This window comes from Rhinopithecus bieti, unplaced genomic scaffold (assembly GCF_001698545.2).
Source record: "Rhinopithecus bieti isolate Rb0 unplaced genomic scaffold, ASM169854v2 scaffold_41905, whole genome shotgun sequence".
Taxonomy (NCBI): domain Eukaryota; kingdom Metazoa; phylum Chordata; class Mammalia; order Primates; family Cercopithecidae; genus Rhinopithecus; species Rhinopithecus bieti.
In genome coordinates, this window is record NW_016817730.1 from 680,021 (window position 1) to 700,437 (window position 20,417).

The 20,417-nt window shown below is 36.1% G+C and overlaps 1 pseudogene; it reads right to left on the bottom strand.

Annotated features, from left to right (window-relative positions):
• Positions 1–2,583: 2,583 nt before the first annotated feature.
• LOC108517975 (60S ribosomal protein L5 pseudogene) lies at positions 2,584–3,401 on the bottom strand (annotated as a pseudogene).
• Positions 3,402–20,417: the final 17,016 nt, after the last annotated feature.

Genomic DNA, 20,417 nt, shown 5'->3' on the forward strand with positions numbered 1-20,417 from the left:
TGTTCCATTGCTGGTGAGGAGCTGCGATCCTTTGGAGGAGAAGAGGTGCTCTGATTTTTAGAATTTTCAGCTTGTCTGCTCTGGTTTCTCCCCATCTTTGTGATTTTATCTACCTTTAGTCTTTGATGTTAGTAACTTGCAGATGGGGTTTTGGTGTAGATGACCTTTTTGTTGATGTTGCACTCTCCAGGTGAGGCGATGCCCCACCCTGCTTTGGCTTGCCCTTTGTGGGCTGCACCCACTGTCCAGTCAGTCCCAATGAGATGAACCAGGTACCTCATTTGGAAATACAGAAATCATGCGCCTTCTGCGTCGATCACGCTGGGAGCTGCAGACAGGAGCTATTCCTATTTGGTCATCTTGGAACCAGACCCCATCCTTTTTCAAGGTATGAAAGATTATTGACCTTATTTTGTCTAGGTAGAGGAACTGTATCATACAATGGTATATTTGAGCTTCTGTGGGACTGATACAGTCCTTCTATAAAGAGACTACATAAATGCCTTACAGATCTTCATATTTTCCTAAGAAGCACTATCTTTGAGAAAAAACTTATTTTCTGGTAAATAAAATGAGGAAATATTAGGGGCAAAGTTGAGAGCCTTCAACTTTCAATTATTCCCTTTAAAGCTCATATTTGATTTTGGATTATGCTACTGTGAATGCACACAAATCCCACTTTTCAAATGGAATACTTTATTTTCTTAATGTTTATGTTTCAACCTAAAAGAATTGTTTTTATACCTGCATTTGAACCTTCAGAAAACAAGATTCTCAGAATAATGAAAAACTACATTTTAACCTAAATGTGGAACTGTGATTACAGACATTACTGCAAGCAAGTGATTCAAATACCACTTTTCCTGTGTCATCTTTTAAACACCGCAGCAGATTTTTTATTTTGAACCTGTACTTGACTTCTGCTTCTATCTAAGTTAGAGGAACAGTAATTGGATGTACCCTCCTTCCTGAAACAATAACAAGCAACAACAAAAACAAACAGAATGTCTGAAACAAGCTTTTTTTTTTTTTGAGACGGAGTCTTGCTCTGTCTCCAGGTTGGAGTGCAGTGGCGCAATCTCGGCTGACTGCAACCTCTGCCTCCTGGGTTCAAACGATTCTCCTGCCTCAGCCTCCAGAGTAGCTGGGACTACAGACATGCACCACAATACCCAGCTAAGTTTTCTGGTTTTAGTAAAGACTGGGTTTCACCATGTTGACAAGGATGGTCCGATCTCTTGACCTCATGATCCGCCCTCATCAACCTCCTGAGAAACAAGCATTTTTTTAAATTGCAAAACACTAGGCAATGAAGTACAAGGAACCCAGAGAGATGAAAAACAGAGCCCCACATTTGCATCACCTTCCTGCTTTGAGAGAATTTCTAAGCCACAACTCAAGAAAGGAGAGCCCAGATGGAAATTGGTGAACTCTGTAAGGTAAGGAAATGAAAATGAGAGCACAAGGATAGCAAGTCTTTTGAAATTCACAGAATAGAGATCTGGAGAGGTGAGAGATACACAAAGAACCCCAAATATTTGCATAATATACTCCTCAAGTATTTATCAGAGTACTGATCAGGACATGCATGTGAGAAAACTGATTGACATTTGTAGTACGTTCCATCCATCAGTAGCACAACACATATTCATTTCAAGTATACATGAAACATTGACCAAGATATATACTAAGCCATAAAATAAATCTTAGTGAATTTTAAAAGATCCAACTCACACAATGTATTTCTCTAACCAAAACAGGATAGACTTAAAATTCAATCAGTCCCCAAATATTTGAAAATCAAAAAACCCATGGATCAAAGAAGAAATAAAAAGAGAAATAAAAAAGTATTTTGAACTGAATGACAATGAAAATACAAACATATCAAAAACTAAGGAATGACGCTAAAGCAGTTCTTAGGAATTTACAGCACTATATGCTAACATTACTAAAGACAAGATGTCTCAAATTAATGACACCAATGATCACTTTAAGACACCAGAAGACATGAAAATTAACTCAACGTAGCAGAAAGGAAAGTATAAATACCAGGACAGAAATCATGATCGAATAGAGATGATGTCAGTAATGCAATGTTGTTTTAATATTTGAAATCAGACAGTGTGATTCACCATGCAAACTAAAAAACATGCAAAAAAATAAAGAAGACATAAATAAATAAAGAGCTGTACTTGTTCATCAACAGAAGACTCAAAATGATTAAGATGTCAGTTCTCCCCAAACTTATCTATAGATTAAATACAATGCCAGTTCAAATCCTAGCAGGTCTTAATTGAAGAAATTTTCAAGCTGATTTTAAAACTCATATGGAAATAGAAAAATATAGAATCACTAAAACAACTTTGAAAAAGAACAAAGTTGGAGTAGTAACACTATCTGCTCTCAAGGTTTATTATGATGCTACAATAATCAAGACTGTATTGGATTGGCATAAAGAAATAACTTGGTCAAAGAAACAGAGTAGAGATTCCAGAAATAGATCCACATATGGGCAATTGTTGTTGGTTTTTTAAGTTTATTGTCTTTCTGAAAAATCTTCATAAAAAACTGTTTGGTTTAACTCTAAGCAGCCCGCTCCTGAGCTGTGAGGAAGCTTGCCTTCTTTGGAGCTACCTGATCTTTCTTCTCAGCAAGGGACATTTTGGGATGGTTCTACCTCTTTTTAACTTATTTATTGGGTGTCTTCTCATAGACTGGATTCTCTCATGTAGCAGCATGAGCTTTCTTATATATCCCCTCCATGTCTGGAGTTATGCTGTTCTTTATATATTGAGAGGATTGTTTCTTGTAAGCATCTTCATCTTCCTCCACTTAGTAGCCCATGTAATCTGCAACATTCTGGCCTATAATGTGCTTCCGGTGTACTTCTGCATTAAATTCCTTGCTTTCAGAATCATAATCAGGGAATCGTTTGGTACTGTAAGGGATAGACAAACCTCCATTCACAGCTCCCTGAGGGCCCCAAAAACTTTACTGACAGTAGTAGTTCTGGCAAGGCCTTTATCTCCAGTCACCACCACTTGGCCTTCATAGATCTTGTCCATACCAAACCTATTGAGAAGCCTATGGTCCAGCAGCAGGCCAGTATAATACGCTGCAGTGTAATTTGTCAGGCCAACCTTCACACCATATTTTGACAGTTCATGTGCATATGCTATGTAGACTATCATATCCCCTTCTATACAGGCATAAGCAATCTGACAAATGATACCTGTTTGTTACACTATCATCCTGTATTTGGGTGTTTTCTATTTATTTTTATCCTGTATCAACAAGCGTTTCTGAGCATAGTAATCAGTTTTACCCTTCCGTTGTCTTCTAAATTTCACTTGATGTCTCTTAAAGTAGACCTTATTCTTAACAACTTTAACAAATCACATCCTGCAGATCTAATGCCCATGTCCACAACTTGGCAGAGACTTCTAGGCCCAGCATCGCTAGGTGGGGAAAAGAGGGAGCAACTGATTTCTGATGAAGTTGATGACAGGGAAGAATGGGAACTCTCATACACTCCTGGTGCGAATGTAAAATGGCATGACTCCTATCTGTTTGGAAAACAGTTTGACAGTTTTTTAGACAGTTTAATATATACCTATCATATGACTCAGCCATTATACTCCTAAGAGAAACAAAAACAGATGTCCATACAAAGACTTGTACCCAAAGATTCATGGAATCTTTATATTCAATAGTCAAAAACCAGAAATAACTCAAATGACCATCATCCAAATTGTGGTATGTCCATACAATAAAATGTAACAAACTACTGATAAACACAGTGTGGATGAATCTAGAAATAATTATACTGAGTTTCAAAAGCGAGTCGAAAAACAGTATATATGGTGTGATCCCATTTATATAGAATGCAAAAAAATACGAAGTAATCTATATAACTGAAAGCACAGTTCCTGTAGAGAGGCTTCTTGTAGAGAGGATTGCAGTGGGTTCTAATTTTTCATTATAAATGAGAACAAAGAAACTTGCAGAGGTGATGGATATGTTTACTATCTTGTGGTAAAGGCTTCAGAAGTGTATACATGTGTTAAAACATTAAATTGTACACTTTATATGTGCACATTTTATCACAGATCAATTATACTTTAACACTGTTAAAATATGAATAAAGCATGTCTTAAAACATTTAGAAATTCAAAATAGCATAAATTAAATATAAATTATAAATGATGTAGATTGAATCAATTATAATAAAATTGCTGAAAAAAGTGTTATCAGAAATAAAAAGAAAATGGTACCTTACTATGGTCACGATAAATCTAATGAGGAGAAATATTGTATAACACTGATAAACACTAGTGGATTTTGTTCCTGGTTCAAATCTATCAATTCAGTATTTCCTAAGATTAATATTAATTTATTGCATAAAACATTTGTGTTTAGTCAACTGATAGATTGATTATTTCTTCTAAATACAGAGGAAGCTTTATCTGGGAATTGCAAGATTTCCTAGTGATTCTGACTACTATTCTAACAGGACACAATTTTGCAGATATATTCTTCTTGATTTTGACTAAGAATTTAAAGAAATACCATTGTTAAATTTTTTAATTAATTTTTTCTACCATCTTAGAATGAAAATTTTAGAGCAGAAAAGACCTCAGAAACCTTGCAATGTATCTCCTCAATACATAAATTAAGCTCAATTTAAATGGCTAACTTAGGATATGAGGAGTAATTGGCAACAAGTGCTGGAACCAGATTTCAAGTCTCATAATATCCAGTCCAAGACTGTGAGACACTATGTAGGTTTCTTCAACTTGACATATTATGTATGATAGCATAATGGATTTTCTAAATAGGTGGAAGAAGCCTTTACCTTGGACTGACAGATTTGCTGTGAAAAGACAAAAAGGATCACAAGCACGTTCAGATGAAACTGACAGGAGCTTCCACCTAACTGCAATACTGACTCAGCGTGAGATGTATAGATGACAGCACCCAATACTCTAAAAAATTATGTATGTAAGAAAAGATGCAGCCTAGCAAACACATAAAAGTATACAACTGTGATAATTATTAATAATTATTAATAATTGCAGGGCCTACCAGTCTTCTGTCAGTAGATTGATTGTACACAGGTTTACTGCCTGGGTAATTTGTTTATCTTGCCTGCATCAGTTATTTTGTTGAATTATTATCATAATAACATGTGTGAACCAGTCTTCTGAATGTGTAAAGACTTGGTCTCTTCTTGTTAATTTATGCTTTAGTTATGACAGCAGCAACAACCACCACAAAAATAATAGCAAATACTTATAGGGTGTTAAATATATGCTGGCCCCATATTAGCACTGTCTAACAATTCACATATTCATGCTCCTTTAAATATTTTAGGTATTTCTAAATACATATATGTTAACTCCTTTAATTGCCACAAAGCCTATAAGTTTGATGCTATTTTTACCCCTAATATGCAGATGTGGAAACAGAAAGATACATTAAGTTGTGGAGCAAGAAACACCCTGGAGATAATACTCTAAACCACTTTTTTAAAGTGTAGAATTAGCTTTACAAAAAATAAAAAATAAAAAGCTTGCCACTTTAGCCAAAATTTGGAAGAAAGATTGTATTCCAAACTAATGCTTTCTGCTGATATTGGCAGAATTTCTGCTGCTCTAATAGTTTCTGTTTAATGAGCAAATTGCTTTAAGTACACATATAACACTGTGGCATTAAGGTTAAGATATTCAGCCAATTCCTTTCTCATCTGTGATAGTTCCAGCTCTGCTTATTTGTACAATAGCACTTTGAATTTAACCTTTAGAAAAACACAAGAAATTAACATTATAAACTTCTTTAAATTACTAATGAATAAAGGGGGCAACAAAATCAGTAATTTATTAAATAAAACACAATGGAAGCATTCATGAAGATGTCATGAAAATGCTAATTAATAATCAAAACTTATCCTATTGATCTGAAAGCTTTTCAGTTAGGAGACTTCTAGATAACATTTAAAAATAAGCACTGTACATTCTTAAGTAGAGATTTCATGACTAGGTCATATCCTTATTTTGGGGTGTAAGGGAATACCCTGCAGTGAATATCCTCTGAAAGAGACTGCTTTATGAGGAAAAACACAAAGATTATCTTCTAGGTCACTAACAAGGGCTGATTATTTCATGTCATGTCATATTGCTCTTCTTTTTCCTCTTTGTCTTGATAAATTGTATCAGTTTTCCAAAACCCAGCTTATCTCATCCCTTTAATCTCCTTTAGTTTGATTTCTTTCTTCTTCGACTTTCCAGAACACTGAGGTCTATACATAGCATCTAGCACTAAGTTATATAATATTTCTCCTTTTGGTTATTGGTTCTAACTACTTAGCTGAGCATTAAATATTATAATATACACCCTGCTGGTGGTGCATCTGTCTCATGTTTCTCTGTCAAGCACCTATCAAAGAACCACAGGTAGGAGACTCTTAGGAGCACTCTGCTCCTTCTGTCCACTGAAAAGAAAAAGTGTATATTCATTTGGAGGTCTTTGCATATGCAGAAAGCTAAAAGTCCAGCTAACTATTATTTAAGTTGAAAATGATTGCCTTCTTTGGGTAAGAAAGTCTTTTAGTTTTTCCAGTCTAGTCAAACTTCATTACCAAATTATCTTTTATCCAATAAACTCATTTTTAAGGTTGAAGAATATTCTACTCTGTGTGTGTGTGCGCACGCATGTGTATTTGTGTGTAACCCTGTTTTCTTTATCCATTCATCCACTGATGGACACTTAGGTTGATTTCATGTCTTGGCTATGATGACTAGTACTGCAATAAACATGGGAGTACAAATGTCTGTTTAATATACTGATTTCCTTTCTTTGGATATATCCCCAAAAGTGAGATTTTTGGCTCTATTATAGATTTATTTTTAATTTTTTGAGGAACCTCCATACTGTTTTCCATAATGGCTATACCAATTTACTCTCCCACCAACTGTGTACAAAGGTTCTCTTTCCTCATATTCTTGCCAATATGCATCTTTTATCTTTCTGATAACAGACAATTTAACAGGTGGTAGATATCTCATTGTGGTTTTCAATTGCATTTCCCTGATGATTGGTGATGACAGCAGCTTTTCACTTACCTGTTGGCCATTTGTATGCCTTCCTTGGAAAAATACCTACTCAGGTCTGTTGCTCATTGTTTAATCAGATTATTTGAGGTTTTTATTTCCACTGTTGAGTTGTAACAGTTTCTTATATATTTTGGATATTAAGCCCTTATCAGATATATGGCTTACAAACATTTTTTGCCAATCCATGTTTCTGTTTCATTCTGTTGATTGTTTCATTTGCCGTTCAAATGAAAAACTACTAAACTACTTAACTACTAAAACTGCTAGCCGGGCGTGCTGGCTCATGCCTATAATCCTAGCACTTTGGGAGGTCGAGGCAGGTGAATCACAAGGAGTTCGAGACCAGCCTGGCCAATATGGTGAAACCCCATCTCTACTAAAAATATGAAAAATTAGCTGGGTGTGGTGGTGGCCACCTGTAACTCCAGCTACTCAGGAGGCTGAGGCAGGATAATCGCTTGACCGGGGAGGCAGAGGTTGCAGTGAGTCAAGATCGCACCACTGCCTAGCGCTGGAGACAATGCAAGACTCCATCTCAAAAAATAAAAATAATAAATAAATAATAATAATAATTGAGTTAATTTTTGTACATTATGTACTTGACATTATGCAAAGTGAAGTAAGCCAGACACAGAAAGATAAATACTACATTATTTGTTTCTACATGGAACCTAAAATAGTTGAACTCAAGCAGCAGAGAGTAGAATGGTGGTTGCTGGGGTGTGGTGAAGGGAGTAAGGGGGAGATGTTGGTCTGGGGATACAAAGTTTCAGTTATGCAAGATGAATAGGCTCTGGAGATCTAATGTACAACAATGTGACTATAGTTAACCGTACTGTATTGTGTACTTGAAATTTGCTAAGCTCTTAAGTGTTCTCACCACATACACACACACACACACACACACACACACACACACACACACACACACACACAGAATCTTCAGGGATCCCAAAAAGTTTCTATGAATGCTTATCTAATTTATTTCACGAAAATCCATGTAAATCCCCAATAATACTATAAATGACTAAATAGTGTGTATTAAAAAAAAATAATAACAGAGTCTGGGTGTGGTGACTCACACCTATAATCCCAGCACTTTGTGAGGCCGAGGCGTGCATATCACTTGAAGCCAGGAGTTGGAGAGCAGCCTGGCCAACCTGCCAAAATTCTGTCTCTATTAAAAATACAAACATTAGCTGGTTGTGGTGGTACATGACTATAATCCCATCTACTTGGGTGGCTGAGGCACAAGAATTGCTTGAACCCAGGAGGCAGAGGTTCCAGTAAGTCAAGATCGCACCACCGCACTCCAGCCTGGGCGACAGGGTGAGACTGTGTCTCAAAAATAAATAAATAAATAAATATAAATAAAATAAAAAATAACAGTGATAACTTGTTCTTATATTCTCTGGCTGCATTAGAATCACTAAAAATGATTGAATTGACCTATGAAGTTATTAATGCTACCCATATAGGCTAATGATGGATCACTTTCATCAATCTCATCTTCCTTGTTTCTTAATTTGAATTGTAACTGCCATGAAAGACTGTTTTCTGATGATTTTAAATTTACTGAATTAGCTATGAATTAAGACTAAAAATATAATTTGGAGATTAATAAAGTTCTTCAGAAAAGGTGTTTTATTTACATATTTATTTTGGTATAAGATTCCCTACATCTTATAATTACACCATCAAAAACACAAACCTAACTTACCTTTCCTCCTTGCATATTTAGCAGTGCCAGAATCATGCATGGCCTGTTACTTTCTGAACCATTTCCTACTGCTTGTATCCACTGAAATGTTGACATTGAATGATTGCTGAACTCTATCTGTACAAGCACTGAAAGTATTTGAAAGTAGAAATTACTCTTCAAATTTCATTTCTTTTATCTTTCCTGTTATAAGAACTTATCAGTGATTTCTTTCTGTATCCCATTATAGAAATGGTATCATGAAATAAAATATAAGCCGACGGTTCGCAGATTTATTACTGTATTTGATATATTCACATTTTAAAGAGTGGTGCTCTGTAGTTAAATGAATCCAAAGAGATTAAAGCTCTTTAAAAGGAATCCTCTAAGAGTGGAATTTTCTTGCCAGTGCCGCTTGATCAGACCGTAATTGGGTGTGGGCTTTCAGAAATTGCAACACTTTTCATCTGCTCATCTATTTGAAGCAGAATTTTTTTTTTGAGTTTCAATATCTTAAAATATTGATTTTTCTGTCTAATCATTACAATTGAATGTATTCACATTAGTTGATTTCTATGAAAGTATCAATATCAATAGAAAATTACATCTTGGAAATGGATTTGACTCATGTACTTGAAAAATCAGTGTGTGAGGAAATTTAGAAGTCTAGTTTTCATTAATCTTAGCATAAAGCGTTTTATTGAAACAAAATACTTCACATATTTGTATTTTAGTATTTGTTACATATGTAGAATAGGTAATGACCAAGTCAGGTGATTTTGGGTATCCATCACCTTGAGTATTTATCATTTCTATGTGTTAGTAACATTTCAAGTCCTCTCTTCTAACTACTTTGAAATATACATTTGTTGCTCACTATAATCACCCTACTGTGCTTTTGAATATTGGGGCTTATTTCTTCTATTTAACTGTATGCCTGTACCCACTAATCAACCTCTGTTTAACCCCCAATCCCACCCTTCCCAGCCTCTGGCATCTACAATTCTATTCTCTGTCTCCATGAGATCAACTTTTTTAGCTCCCACGTATGAATGAAAACATATGGTATCTGTTGTGCTGTGTATGGCTTATCTTACCTAATGTAACAACTTCTAGTTCCATCCATGTTGCTGCAAATGCCCTAATTTTATTATTTTTATGATCAAATAGTATTCCTTTGTATATATATTCTGCATTTTAAAAATCCCACTTATACATTAATGGACAATTAGGTTGATTCAATATCTTTGCTGTTGTGAATAGTGCTGCAAAGACATGCAAGTACAGGTAGGTATCCCTTTGATACACATTTTTCTTTCTCTTTGGATAAATACCCAGTAGTGGGATTGCTGAATCTTATGGTAGTATTATTTTTTATTTTTTGAGAAATCTCCATTCTGTCTTCCATAGTAGTCATACTAATTTACATTCCCACCGACAGTGTATGAGTTCCCTTTTCCTAACATCCTCATCAGCATCTATTAATTTTTTTGTCTTTTTAGTAAGAGCCATTCTAACTGGGATAAAGTAATATCTCATTATGGTTTTAATTTTCATTTCCCTGCTGGTTAGCAAGACTGAGTATCTTGTCGTATACCACTTCATCATTTCTTTTTGAGAGATATCTATTGTCCTTTGCCCACTTTTTTTTTTTTTTTTTTTTTTTTTTTTTTTGAGACGTTGTCTCGCTCTGTCACCCAGGCTGGAGTTCAGTGGTGCGATCTTGGCTCACTGCAAGCTCTGCCTCCCGGGTTCACACCATTCTTCTTCAACCTCCCGAGTAGCTGGGACTACAGGAGCCCGCCACCACACCCAGCGAATTTTAGAGACGGGGTTTCACTGTGTTAGCCAGCCAGGATGGTCTCAATCTCCTGACCTCATGATCCACCCGCTTCAGCCTCTCAAAGTTCTGGGATTACAGGCGTGAGCCACTGTGCCCGGCTCTTTGCTCACTTTTTAATAGGATTTTTTTTTTAATTGTTGAGTTGTTTGAGTTTATTGTATATTTCTGATATTAGTCTCTTGTTGCATGAATAGTTGGCAAATATTTTCTCCCATTCAACAGGTTGTCTCTTCACTCAACAGATTGTTTCCTTGCTATGTAGCTTTTTACTTTAATAGTCACATTTGTCTATTTTTGTTATAGTTCTCTGTGCTTTTGGGGTCTTAGCCATGAAATGTTTGTTAAGATTGATGTCTTGAAGTGCATTTTCTGCGTTCTTTTCTAGTATTTTTACAGTTTCAGGTCTAATGTTTAAGTCTTTCCTGGATCTTGAGTTGATTTTTCCAGATGAAGAGAGGGAGCAGTCCAGATTCATTATTTTACATATGCACATCTAATTTTCCCAGAACCATTTATTGAAGAGGATGTCCTTTCCCAGCATATGTTCTTAATGCCTTTATCAAAAATAAGTTGTCAATAAATATATGGATTTACTTCTGGACTCGCTGATCCATTGGTCTGTGTGTCTGCTTTCACACAAATACCATGCTGTTTGGGTTGTTATAGCCGTCGTAATATATTTTGAAATTGGGTAGTGTGAAGTCTTCAGCTTTGTTCCTTTGGCTGAGGATTGTTTTGGCTGGCTCTTTTTTGGTTTGATATGAATTCTATAACTTTTTTTTAATTCTGTGGAAAGTGACATTCTTACTTTGATAGGAAATGCATAGGATCTATAGATGCTTTAAGCAGTACGAAAATTTAACAAAATTGAGTTTCCCAATCCATGAGCCTGGGATACTGACCTGTAGTTTTGGTTTGTTGTTGTGTCTTGGTCTGGTTTAGTATCTGGGTAATAGTAGCCTCATAGAATGATTTAGGGCGACTTCTCATCTCTTCAATTTTTTTTGAATGCTTTCAGGAGAAATGGTATTTATTCTATCTATGTTTGGTAGAATTTGGCTGTGAATTCATCTGGTCCTGGGCTTTTCTTTGTTGGGAGACTTTTCATTACTGATTCAGTCTCACTACTCACAATTGGTATGTTCAGGTTTTTTTTTTATTTTTTCCTGATTCAATCTTGGTAGGTGTATGTTGTGAGGAATTCATCCATTTCTTCTAGGTTTTCCAGTATTTTAGCATATAGTTGTGCATAATAATCTCTGATGATCTTTTGTATTTTGATGGTATCAGTTGCAATGTCTCCTTTTCTGATTTGGTTTATTTGGGTTTTTTCTTTTTCACAGCAACAGTGGCCTATAATTTTGTTTTGTTGATTGTGTTTGTTTTAAATCTCTATGTCATTGAGTTCTGATCTGATATGTACTATTTCTTTCCTTCTGATAATTTTGGATTTGACTTGTTCTTGCTTTCCTAATTCCTTGAAGTGCATCATTAGGTTGTTTATTATAAATCTTTCTAGTTTTTAAATGTAAATATTTATTGTTATAAATTTCCCTTTTAGCACTGCTTTTGCTGTCTCTCACAAGTTTGGATATTTTGTATTTCCATTTTATTTATTTCAAGAAATTTTTTTATTTCCATCTTAATTTCTTCATTGACCCAATGGTCGGTCATCCAGAAGCATGTTTTTAATCATGTATCTGTATAGTTTCCAAAGTTCCTCTTAGTAATTTCTAGTTTTATTCTATTGTAGTCTGAGAAGATGCTTAATGTGATTTCTATTTTATAAAAAAAAATTGTTAGGACTTATTTTGTGTCCCAACATATGGTTTATCCTGAAGAATGTTCCATTTGCTGATGAGAAGAATGTATGTTCTGTAATTTTGGATAAAACATCCTGTAAATGTCTTTTAGGTCTATTTGGTCAAATGTGAAGTTTAAATTACCTTTTCTATTAAAAGTGCAATTTAAATCTACTTTATTAATGTTTTCCACTATTATTTTGTTGAAGTGTACCTCTCTCTTTAGATCTAGTAACACTTGATTTATGAATTTGGGTGATTTAGTGTTGGTTCTATATATATTTAGAATTGTTACTTCCTATTGCTTAAACAATCTCTTTATCATTATATAATGGCCTTCTTTGTTTTTTCTTTACTGTTTTTGACTTAAAATTGATTTTATGTGACATAAGCATAGCTACTCCTGCTCGTTTTTGGATTCCTTTTGCTTGGAATATATTTTTCCAATACTTCACTTTGAGTCTATATATGTCTTTGTAGGTAAAGGGTGTTTCTTGTCAACAGTATATATTTGGATCGTGTTTATCATTCAACAAGTCCATATCTTTTAAGTAGAGAATTTAATCCATTTACATTCAAGGTTATTATTGATATGTAAGGTTTACTTCCTATCATATTGTTACTTGTTTTCTGGTTGGGTTGTATATTTTTTGTTCCTTTGTTTTTCTTCTTTCATTTGCTATTGTGGTTAGGTAGTTTTCTGTAGTGGTACAATTTGGGTTGTATCTCTTCTTCATTTGTATGTTTGGTTCATCAGTAAGTTTTATACTTTCATGTGATTTCATGAGAGAAAAATGTTGTGCTTTCGCTTCCAGATTTAGGACTCCCTTAAACATTTCTTGTAGGGCCAGTGAAGGGCCATCAGTGTTTGCTTGTCTGGGAAAGACTTCATTTCCCCTTTATTCATGAAGAATAATTTTGCTGTGTATGATATCCTTGAGTAGGAAGTTTGTTTTTCTAAAAGCACTTTGAATATGTTATCCCATTCTCTCCTGGCCTAAAAGTTTTCTGCTGAGAATCCCAGTGTTAGTCTGATGTGAGTTCCTTTAAAGGTGACAATATGTTTTTCTTGCCGTTTTATATAGTTTTCTCTTTAATATTGACTTTAGATAGTTGGACTATAATATGCTGTGGATAATTTTTGGTATTGCACCTATTTGGGGATCACTGGGCCTTCTGTATCTGGATGTGTAAATCTGTTGCTAGACTTGGAAAGTTTTGATCTATTGTTTTGTTAAATAGGTTCTTAAACTCTTGTTTTCTCTTCATTCTCAGGGACATTGATAATTCAATTTCAAAACACCCGTCTTCAAGTTTTGAGATTATGTCTTCTGCTTAATCTTGTTCATTATTGAGCTTTCAGATGTATTTTGTATTTCATTTAATACTTTTTTCATTTTCAGTATTTCTGATTTTTTAAAATAACTATTTCAGAAATTTCTCATTCATATCCTGAATTGTTTTCTGATTTATCTCTATCAATCATTTTAAGAATTTTTATTTATCTTTCTGAGGTTCTTTAAACTCAGTATTTTGAATTACTTTTCTGGGAATTAATGAATTTATTTTGATTAGGATATGTTGTTAGAAAATTATATTTTGGGGAGGTGTCATATTTCCTTGCTTTTTGATGCTTCCTGTATCCTTACATTGGTATCTGTGCATCTGGTGTAGTAGTTGCTTCTTCCAACTTTTTAAATTTGCTTTTGTAGGGAAAGACATTTTCCTGAAGATTTATATATGTTGTTGGTTGGGTAGGGAACTTTGGCTTCAATTTTGAGTGCATGCAATATTGTAGTATCTGTGTGATTTCATCAGCTGTAAACAGTGTCAGTGGTATCTTTGAATTCCTCGATGGCTTAGGGCTTAGAACACAGTTATTAGTGAAGAATGTGGTAAAGTCTTGCTGGCAACAAGGATGCCAGATAGTCCAGTCTTTGAGTCCCAGTGGTGGTAGTGGTGGGCTAAACATGCCTTACCTTGAGCCATAGAGCAATGTATGTTAGCACATTCAAGCAGGCCAATTCTTGGGCCCCCAGGTGGCTTTTTCAGATGCCAGTAGTGGCAGCAGTAGGCCAGGCTTGTGCATGGGTTCTTGGGCCTCTTGGCAGTGGTGTAGTGTGCATAATGGCATAAGTAGTGGTAGCACAACCCAATGGAACACCAGTTCATGTTGGTGTTGGTATTGGCAGTGGCTGCAACAGGCTGGATGGGCAAGTCCCTTGACCTGCAGCTGGCTCATATGGGTTAGTGTCTGCAGTGGTGGTATTGGTAGGTTGGATGGTCCTGACCTCAGACCCTGGCAGTAGTGTTCAAGTGCCAGTGATGGTGATCTGGTCTGGTAATCCCTAGGCCTTTGGAATATGTGCTTGGGTACTGTTCAGATGAAAGTCAGTGAGCAGATTTGTCATCAGGTCCCCTGGTAGTATGTTCAGGCACTACATATGATAGGCAGAGGCAGAATACTCCCCAGGTCACTAGCAGAATGTTCAGGTTGGGACACAGTGGCTGTGTTATGAGTCTGCTTCTGGGGAGGGTGGGGCCACTCTCAGTGAGAGCAACCTAGTAAGGCAGCTGTGGAGCTCATGGTTTGCTTATGCCTTGGTCCTGCAGCAGCAGCAGTGGTATTTGTCCTTGGGACATGTGAAAGTTCCTAGCCTTCCCTCTCCCTCCTGTGGCAGCTTTGGTGGCAATGTCCCCAGGGAAGAATGCAGGCCTTTGAAGACCGAGCTTTCTGAATGGTACCAGCTATGGGCCCACAACCAGGGAGGGTGGGGCCATTCTCAATGACAGCAGCATAGACAGGTAGCTATGGGACATACAGTTTACTCATATCTTAGTCCCACAACAGCCCACAGCAGCAGCAGTGGATTTGTTCTTTGGGTGTATGAAATGTCTGGCTTCCCTTATCTCTCCCAGGCTTGACTATAGCAGCAGCACCATCAGCTCCAGGACAGGATGCAGTCCTTTTGGAATTGAGCTCTCAGAATGGTGCCATATTGCAGGTGCTCAAGGCTCAGAAGCCTGTGGGACCCAACATGAGCTCCCTCTCTTAAGCGGTGCCTCTGCGCAATCTGTAGGCAGCTCCCTATGTTAGTTTCTAGGCTCACGGTGCTGAGGGCCTTGCTCTTGGCTAAGACTGTGTAAGTCCATGGCAGGAATGTGGAGCCCTGGGGATCACACGTTTACCCTTTCCCTGTGTCTGGGAGCTTCTTCCAGCTCCCAGTCAATCCCAACTGAGAAGGCTGCCTCATTTCCCTTTCATTCTTTGACTTTGTTGCTTCCAATAATTTCTCTATTGAATATTGGTGTTCTCTCTTAGATGACTCATTTGAACTATGAATATCTACTTGCTATTTTGGTGACACCCTATGGAGAGGCATATAAGAGCTGCATCTAGTCAACGCTCTTCCCTTATGACAGCCAAAATTTATTAATTGAAATGCCAACTGTACTTCTTAAAGAGCCTAGATCTGTGATGAGCAGTGATTCATGATTTGCCACCGCATACTTGCTATCTATCAACCTTAACTATAGGTAATAATCGAACATTGTTAGCAGCAAGTTGTGAATTTAGTCATAAGGACTCCAAAGACTGTCTGATATTTGACTATGTATATTCAATCTTGAGCTGGCTTTAAATAACCTGCTTTATGTTTATAGGTGTCTTCCCCAAAGAAGAGAGTTTATCAAAGAAAACATAATAATGCTGATGATCTCAATGCTTCTCCCAATGTTTTTCTGATGCCACTACAAATCTAGCTAGATTTAACTTTTTGGTATATCACCAACATTAATGACTGCTCTAATACACACTTGATTTTTAATTCACAGAATACAAAATTCTTGATTTATTGGAAAAGAATAATGCCCATATCCCTGTATGAGCACTAGATCTAGTCATGGTAACAGTGCCATCTGCCTAGGGTCTGGTGAATTTAGGCCCATTGGTCATTTGGAGAGGTTGAGGAGTAAAAGAAATAGTACCTAGCTCTATCATCAAGAAGTTAGTACTCAGGTCTATCACTTCACTCCATTTTTGATACCAGAATCTCTGCTCTTGTCACCATCTTCTGACAAGTTTGAAGGCTGGCAACCAAGGAGCAAAAGTGGGTGGGGCATTATTCAGCTGATGAATCCATGAGATAACTTCTTTATCAATGCCTGCTTTGTTATACAGCCAACTCGCTGCTAACACTCATGCTGGGAGAAATGATTTTAGCAAGACCCTAAATTTACTCCACATTCTAATGAAACAGTTTTTGCTAGCTAGCATTTATTAAGCATATTTTTTGAGTGTTACCCACAATAAACAACTTATACCAACAATTGGTACTCAAGGGATGTTGAATACCCTCCCTCCCGAAGCTCTTGTTAACTGGAATAGAAGGTATATGAAGACCAGGGACAGTGGCTCATGCCTGTAATCCTAGCACTTTGGGAGGCCGAGGTGGGTGGATTGCTTTAGCCCAGGAGTTTGAGACCAGCCTGGCTAACATGGCGAAACCCTATATCTACTGAAAATACAAAAATTAGCCAGGGTGGTGGTGCATGCCTGTAATCCCAGCTACTTAGGAGGCTAAGGCAGGAGAATTGCTTGAGGAAAAGAAGGGATATGAGATTGGACCAGCTGATCTGTTATATATTACATACTCACAAACCATTTTCTTAGCCAACTTCAGTTAATTTATTTTTAATTTTTATCTTTTTAAATTTTAGATTCAGGGGATATATGTGCATGTTTGTTAAGTGGATATAATGCATAATGGTGAGGTTTGGATTTCTAGTATACCAATCAATCACCCAAATAGTAAACGTTGTACCCAACAGGTAATTTTTCAGCCCTCATGCTCTTCCCATACTCCCCCTTTTCAGAATCCTCAATTTCTATTATTTACATCTTTATGTCCATGTGTACTCATTTGTTAGTTCCCCTTTAAAAGTTAGAATAAGTGATTTATGATTTTTATGTTTCTGAGTTATTTCACTTAGAATAATGGCCCCCAGCTTTGCTCATGTTGCTGCAGAAAACATGATTTCATTCTTTTTCATGGTTGCATAGAATTCCATAGTGTATACATGCTTAATCCTATCATCCATTGATGTACACTTAGGTTGATTTCATGACTTTGCTATTGTGGATAGTGCTGCAGTAAACATGTGAGTATAGGAGTCTTTTGGACATAATAACTTCTTTTCCTTTGGGTAGATACCCCGTAGTGAGATTGCTGGGTCGAATAGTAGTTCTATTTTTAGTTATTTGACAAATCTTCCTACTGTTTTCCATAGAGGTTTTACTAATTTCCACTCCCATAGTGTATAAGCATTCTCTTTTCTCCACATCCACACCAACATCTATGGTTTTTTTGACTTTTTAGCAATAACCACTCTGACTGGTGTGATGTGGTATCTTATTGTGGTTTTAATTTGCATTTCTCTGATGATTAGTGATGTTTACCTTTTTTACATGTTTATTGGCCACTTGTATGACTTCTTTTGAGAAGTGTCTGTTCATATCCTTTGCCCACTGATAATAGTTTGGATGTATGTCCCCTCCAAATTTCATGTTGAAATGCCATCCCCAGTGTTAGAAATGGGGCATAGTGGGAAGTGGTTGAGTCATGAAGACAGATCCCTCATGAATGGCCTGGTGGTCACCTCACAGTAATGAGTGAGCTCTTTCTCTGAGTTTACACGAGATTGTTTAAAAGCATATGGCACCCCCCTATTCTCTCTCTTGTTCACTCTCTCACTATGTGACAAGCTGGCTCCTCTTCACCTTCTGCCATGATTGTTAGCTCACTGAGGCCCTCACCAGAAGCAAATGCCAGGACTGTGGTTCATGTATACCTGCAGAACCACAAGCCAAATAAAATTGTTTTCTTAATAAATTACCCAGTTTCAGTTTTTCCTTTATATCAATGCAAACAGACTAACACATCTACTTTTTAATGGGTTTTGTTGTTGTTGTTGAGTTTTTTTAGTCCTTTTGTAGATTCTGGAGACCAGTCTTTTGTTGGAGTCATAATTTGCAAATATTTTCTTCAATTCTGTAGGTTGTCAGTTTACTCTGTTAATTTGTTGTTGTTGTTATGCAGAAGCTTTTTAGTTTAAGTCCCATTTGTATATTTTTGTTTTTGTTGCACTTGTTTTGAGGTCTTAGTCATAAATTCTTTGCTTAGGCCAAATGTCCAGAGGAGTTTTCTTAAGTTTTCTTTTAGAATTTTATATTTATTTTATATTTTCAGGTCTTACATTTAAGTCTTTAATCCATCTGGAGTTAATTCTTGCATGTTGTGAGAAGTATGGGTCCAGTTTCGTTCTTCTGCATGTGACTAGCCAGTTTTCCATTGCCATTTTTTGAAAGATATTGTTTATTATCATTGTTTCTTTCTTTCCCCATTGTTTATTTTTGCTGACATTGGAAAATATAAGTTGGTCGTAGATATGTGGCTTCATTTCTGGGTTCTCTAGTCTGTTTAATAGATCTATGTATGTATTTTTGTACCAGAACCGTGCAGTTTTAGTCACTAAAGACTTATAATATAATTTGCAGTCAGGTATTGTGACACCTCCAGCTTTGTTCCTTTTGCTTAAGATTGCTTTGGCTATTTGGCTTTTTTATTATTTCATATGAATTTTAAGATTGTTTTCTCAAATTCTGTGAAAAATGACATTAGTAATTTGATAGAAATTGCATTCATACTGTAGATTGCTTTGGAAGTATGATCATTTTAATAATATTAATATTTTCAGTTCCAAAAGCATGGAATGTTTTTCTATTTGTTTGTGTCATCTGCAATTTCTTTAATCAGTATTTTATAGTTCTCCTTGTGGAGATCTTTTACCTTCTTGGTTAAATGTATGCCTGTGTGTGTGTGTGTATTTGCATGGCAATTTTAAATGAGATTGAGTTCCTGATTTAGTTCTCAGCTTGAATGTTATTCATGTATAGAAATGCCTGTGATTTTTTGTACATTAATTTTTGTATCCTGAAACTCTGCGGAAGTCATTTATCAAAGTTAGGAGTCTTTTGGAAGAGTCTCAGGGTTTCCTATCATGTCATCAGTGAACAGAGATAAGGAGGATGATGAAATTATCAGAATGTAGAAACTGTATTTTTTTTAATGATTCAGCTCCTTGCTGTGCCCTTTAGACTAGCTGGCAATGGTAGTTTTATTGGTAAGTGGAACCTAAAGGAGAAAATCAAACAGAAAGCTTATTATCTTGTAATGTCTCAGATTGTATCATCTATAGTACAGAAAAGGAGCAGAGTCTTATGACAAGGGCTGCATTATCCTGGGGAAGTAAACAGCAACTTAATACAAGAAAATGGGCCGAAGGGCAAACTGTCTTAATGATTACTGCTGATTATATTGTAAGCCTATTTGTATTTTATTTTTCCCCTTAATTTTATAAAATATTCTTGGGAACAGCTTTGGTTTTCCCTAGACTTGATCTCCTTTTCAATCTTGAGGTGTAAGAATTAATATGGTACACATTTGGCAAAGATTGCTCTAGATTTTTTTCTTGGCAAGGGGCATAGCCATGGTGTGAGTCAGCATTAGAAGAATGAAATTCTCAGGTAGTAACTCTAAATATTTGTGAGTGCCTAGTCAGGGGTACAGTATGAACAAATTTGGTTTTTTTTTTTCTATTATTTTAGTGTAACATTTAATTGAACAGTGAACTATGAGGTAAATTATAAGCCCTATTAACAGAATTGTGAATCCAAACTTTAAGACCCCTTGTAAAGTGAAGTAAAAATCTTGGAGTATCTGTGAAAAAAGCACAGAAAAACCAGTCAGACAGAGGGTCTGTGGTAAGAAATGTTATAGTCAGGAATGAATGTACAATCTAGTCTAAATAAATTGTAGACAAATAGTAAAAATCCAAATATAATGGACAAGGCTAGACTCTAAAAACGGGTGTAGTATACTTTTTTTTTTTTTTTTTTTTTT